The sequence below is a fragment of the Pseudorasbora parva genome, chromosome 16 (genome assembly GCF_024679245.1).
Source record: "Pseudorasbora parva isolate DD20220531a chromosome 16, ASM2467924v1, whole genome shotgun sequence".
NCBI lineage: Eukaryota > Metazoa > Chordata > Actinopteri > Cypriniformes > Gobionidae > Pseudorasbora > Pseudorasbora parva.
This window is the reverse complement of record NC_090187.1, coordinates 41,771,886-41,777,502: the sequence shown is the minus strand read 5'-3', so window position 1 is coordinate 41,777,502 and position 5,617 is coordinate 41,771,886.

Genomic DNA, 5,617 nt, shown 5'->3' with positions numbered 1-5,617 from the left:
GTTAGAAGCAGGAAAAATGGGCAAGCGTAAGGATTTGAGTGAGTTTGACAAGGGATAAATTGTGATGGCTAGACGACTGGGTCAGAGCATCTCCAAAACTGCAGCTCTTGTGGGCTGTTCCCGGTCTGCAGTGGTCAGTATCTATCAAAAGTGCTCCAAGGAAGGAACAGTGGAGAACCGGCCACAGGGTCATGGGCGGCCAAGGCTCATTGATGCACGTGGGGAGTGAATGTCCATTTATGGGTTTTGACTTTAAATGATTAACTAATCAATTAACAGGTTTTTAGATTGATTACATTTTTTACATTAGATGCAATTTTCTCAAACAGAACAACCTGTCACTTGGTCGTATGATTAGTGTGGGTGCAGATGCGTCCCACACACTGCTGGCATAAGAAGTGTCTGTTCTGTGACTCAAAAGGGACAGTGTTGCAGGACAGCAAACTGGAAGGCATGATGCCAATTGCATGAAACACACACACACACACACACACAGTACTGTTAAGGTCAGGTTTTTCTCAAGGCAAGTGAAGTGTGCAGAGGCTTGGGAAAACTGCAGAAGAATGCATGTTTGTGTACAAAGAAAAAAGCTGACCTAGTCCTTTAGGGTCACAACACAATGTAACTCAAGGCGGCCCCTATTATACAGCCGACAGCGCAGAGTCCCTCTAACTTAATTGAAGAGTAAATTACCTCTTATACAATAAACAAAAAGACTCCTAGACCATGAGAGGCTCATTTGCCTTCAATGGAAATCACTCACTGCTTCAGATTGAAGACAGTGAATGTATGAGCACAAAAAGTCGGAAGAGCAGTTGACTATAGGTTTGTGAATGCACTAAAACATCCGATAACTCAAGAGTTTCAAAAACTGGGGTTCACGATTTGGTAAAAAGTTAAACATTAATTAAATATTTTGATTAAATAGACAAACTTGCTTCCAAAACAACACATTGTAAGGCACGAAACTTGTTTCAGCCACTGAATGAAAAAACATTTCTTTATAACTCGTAATTGTGAAGAGATATAAACTCTCAATTGCGAGTTATCATTTTCTTTCTTCTCACAATTCTGAGATAAAAAGTCGCAATTACATTTCATAATTTTTATTCAGTGGCAAAACAAGCTTAATGTGATCATTAAGGCAATAGCAGAGAACTGTAAACATCCAAATGTGTTATTAAATTATTAAAATACATCTATAAATCTCAGAAGGTAGGCTACTTTAAAGGTGCACTGTGTAACTTTTCCATCCGCTAGAGGTCTCCCTATTCAAAACAAAAAGGCGTAGTTTGATGACGCAAGTTTGAGCGCAGAATCTTGGGACATGTGCTCTTCACCTCATAGCCGGTGGAAAAGAATCGGGAAAGAACTCGGGCAGAAATCATGTTGATGGATGCGGTTATTAACTAGCCTGAATGCCAGCCAACCTTAGCCCCGCCCACACATTTTTTTGGTCGGGCAGTTCGGTCTGGCCTCACTCCATAGAGGAGTAATTATCCCCGAACAGAAACTGTTCAGACCAATGAAATCATCAGGGCGGGCTTTAGACGATGACGGACAGATGATAAACAGTAACGTAATCATCACGTCATCAAAGGGGCTTGGATTATATTTTTTCGAATCTTGAACGGAGAGCTTGTTGTTATCTGCATTCACCTTCACTATTTCTCTCAGAAATTATCATGTTGGGTAAGTACTCTGTGTATCATTAAATTATTTTATTTTTTTACAACACCGGCAAAGATCGTTTATTTCAGCGTGCGTTCAGTCAGGGTTGCCAACAAAACCCGCCAACTACCAGCCCTAAACAAGAGCTTCTCGGGGGGTTCTCCGGGGGGAAAAATGGCGTTTGGGGGGTAAAATGTGTGTTATTTTGGCAAGGTTCCCTGCTAAAATTCGCACTCATGGGTCTATATATCACATAATAGTCGCTTCAAACAGCGGACATAGAAAACAACCCGCGGGGGGGACGCGGACTTGGCAACACAGTGCAGTTGTACTATGTTGACATTTGACAATGCGTCTCTCCGTTGCTCTGATTGGTTGTAGGTCTGTCCAATTGATGTCTTTCCTGGTTCGGTTGAAACACGGCCCATAATCACAGCCCAATGGAGCAGCTTCAGAGTCATATTCTGATTAGAATTGAGTATGACCACGTCAGGCTAGTTATTAACATTACTGTAGTATGAAGCAGAGCAGAGCTCGAGTGTTGTGGAGCTGAACATAAAAAAAAAACTTTTTATATAACATTTTCTCAGAATTGTGAGATATAAACTTGCAATTGCGTGTTATAAAGTCAGAATTGTAAGATAAGTCACAGTTACCTTTTTTATTTTTTATTCTATGGTGGAAACAAAGTTCCACAGAATTTTTTTTGGGAATCGCTACTATAACTGATTTCTGACTGCTTTTATTTCCTTATAAAGCAAACAAAAATGTTTTGCATTCACTCATAATCATTGGGTTAATGGATTTAGAGATTGAACATCACAACAACAAAAAAACAATTCATATAAACTCAATAAATCACTTTTATCACCTACAGAGAGAATAACAGAATTGTGTAGGCATGATCTAGGCTGCTTATATTTTTACAAGGATTTCTGAGTGTTTGATGTCAAAGGAATGGTTGTCTCCACAGTGACTCCTTGTCCATAAGCCAGTTTGGCTGTAGACCGTCACTGAGATGAGAAGAGAAGATAACCTCCCCTGAGTGTGCTGGCTTCTACTTCAAAAGGAATGACAGACAAGGACAGCCACAAGTAACAAGGACTGGCGCGGGATACTGTGGTCAAACACTAAAGAAAGACACGCACTCATGGTGAACACCTTCACAAACTACGCCATCTCAGTGTGAAGGATCATTGGAAGGCAGTCTTCATTTCACATCTTTTATTTAAGCCTAGTTCAGACTGCACGATTTTCAAACTCGTCGGGTCACTGCTCTATTCACACTGCATGACTATCTGGGGTATCATTCAGTCACTGCTGTGTTCACACTGCACGATGGTTTGACGACAGAGGAGTTCACACTGCATGACTGATCAAGAGGAAGAATCGCCGACAACTCTCTCGCTCTCTCTCGCAAACTACGTTTCCCAAACACACGTGCGATGTGACAAGTAAACAACGCGAGATCACACGTGCGTCAGACCGGAGTTCTCGCGCGAGACTTGGAATAGGGCTTGGGCACCGCGTTGCATTCTGGGACGTCGCGGCCATGGCCTCGCGAATGTAAACATACAGCAAGTCGAATGAGGAGAAGCAGAGTTGGGAGAAAGAAAAAACATGTTAAAATCCTGAAAGGGATGTGGAATTTACCGGGATACGTTAAATAGGGAAGGCAGGGACCGCTATAGAGACAAAATCGGAACTATTAAAGTTTTGGATCCACATGCATTTCCAAAGATAGAGCGGAGCACCGTCGACGACGAAAACTTTATTTTGTTGGTCCCCAACAGACATTCTACTGACTATAAGTAACTTTGCAACTCCAATTCAACTTATTCTACTAACCCGAACCCCAACACATATAACCATTACAGTCTACTAACAGTACAGTTAATACTCTAATTAGTGTTAGTTGACATGCTGTTGAAAACGTAGAATGTTTAAAGTGGACAATCGAAATAAAGTCTAACCGAAACGTATATATTATTATTATTATTATTATTATATAAGAAATTGCTCTGCCTCCGTTTTTATTTGTTATTGCAATATTGTTTACTATATTTATAATTTGCACTTCCTCCATTTCTGTATCTTTTGTTGTTATTTTATAGATACCTATTTATTTGCTTATATAGTATTGAAATAATTTATTTTTAAAAAAAGTGTATTTATTATTGTTATATAAAGTGCACTCCGTTATATAAAGTGCAACAACTTGCACTCCGTTTTCTGTGTTCATTTTTTATTTGTAACCTTTTACCTTGAAGCATTCCACATTTCTGTGTTCTCAGGTTGCACTACTTGCAAATAAACACTAAAAAAAACATCTGATTGTGTGACAATTCTTGCTTTTTGCACATCGTACTGTTATTACTTCTTGTCCGTGGTTGCGCCTCCAAGCATGAAAGCGGTGGAAAGTTAATCCATTTCCCATGGTGATTATGTGTTGCGCTGTTACACCCCAAAATGCAGCAACGGTTTACCATAGTTGAAATAACGCCAAAATAATCAAATTAAGACACACGACTGAGAGGGAGTACGTCTATAAACAGTGCGCGGTAGTCCGAGTAGTAGTAAAGGATGCCATCAACATGGCCGCCACGCCAAGTAATGACGTCATGACGCCCAAGCACTATTGTTATTAAAAATGATAAACTGCACAAAGTTTGCTTCAAATTGTATGTGCGCTGATTTGTGGAGAAAAAGAAAAAAGATTATGGCGGAAGATATTGTTGGAGAGACAGAGGGAGCCAGGATTTTGCTCTGCAAAAACAGTTTGAGGTAAATAAATAATTATTTAATGTGCTGCTGCTATGGCTGGATGTGCAAATGTTTGGCCTTTGTTTCTGTTTGATAGAATTGTAAATATATCTATTAAAATACTAAAATTCTGCTTTATAACTCCTCCCTGAACCTCCTGCTGCCCTGTATCTCACTCTCTCATTGGCTGTCGGTGTAATTTTCAGTCAGAACCGCCGACAGGTCCAGATATTAAGCATGCCAAATATCTCACAGGCGTCGGCGATTCTCTCTGATCGCGTCTTTGATCATTCATACTGCGTGATTGTCACTCGCGTGCACGAGCACCGATTTGCCTGTGATCTCGGGCATTTGTCGGCGATTTCACAAAACCTGTCGGCGACTCAAAATCGGGGCAAAAATCGGGCAGTGTGAACTAGGCTTAAAGCCTAGTTCACACTGCCCGATTTTTGCCCCGATTTTGAGTCGCTGTGTGAACAGCGTTCTGACTGAAAATTACACCGACAGCCAATGAGAGAGTGAGATACAGGGCAGCAGGAGGTTCAGGGAGGAGTTATAAAGCAGAATTTCAGTATTTTAATAGATATATTTACAATTCTATCAAACAGAAACAAAGGCCAAACATTTGCACATCCAGCCATAGCAGAAGCACATTAAATAATTATTTATTTACCTCAAACTGTTTTTGCAGAACAAAATCCTGCCTCCCTCTGTCTCTCCAACAATCTTCCGCCATAATCTTTTTTCTTTTTCTCCACAAATCAGCGCACATACAATTTGAAGCAAACTTTGTGCAGTTTATCATTTTTAATAACAATTCCAAGTCTCGCGCGAGAACTCCGGTCTGACGCACGTGTGATCTCGCGTTGTTTACTTGTCACATCGCACGTGTGTTTGGGAAACGTAGTTTGCACACCGGAGAGCGAGAGAGTTGTCGGCGATTCTTCCTCTTGATCAGTCATGCAGTGTGAACTCCTCTGTCGTCAAACCATTCTGCAGTGTGAACACAGCAGTGACTGAATGATACCCCAGATAGTCATGCAGTGTGAATAGAGCAGTGACCCGACGAGTTTGAAAATCGTGCAGTCTGAACTAGGCTTAAGTGCATCGTGTAAAGCTAGGAACACACCAAGCCGACGCCGATCAACTAGTGGCGACGAAAGCAAACTGCTGAGTCGGCTTC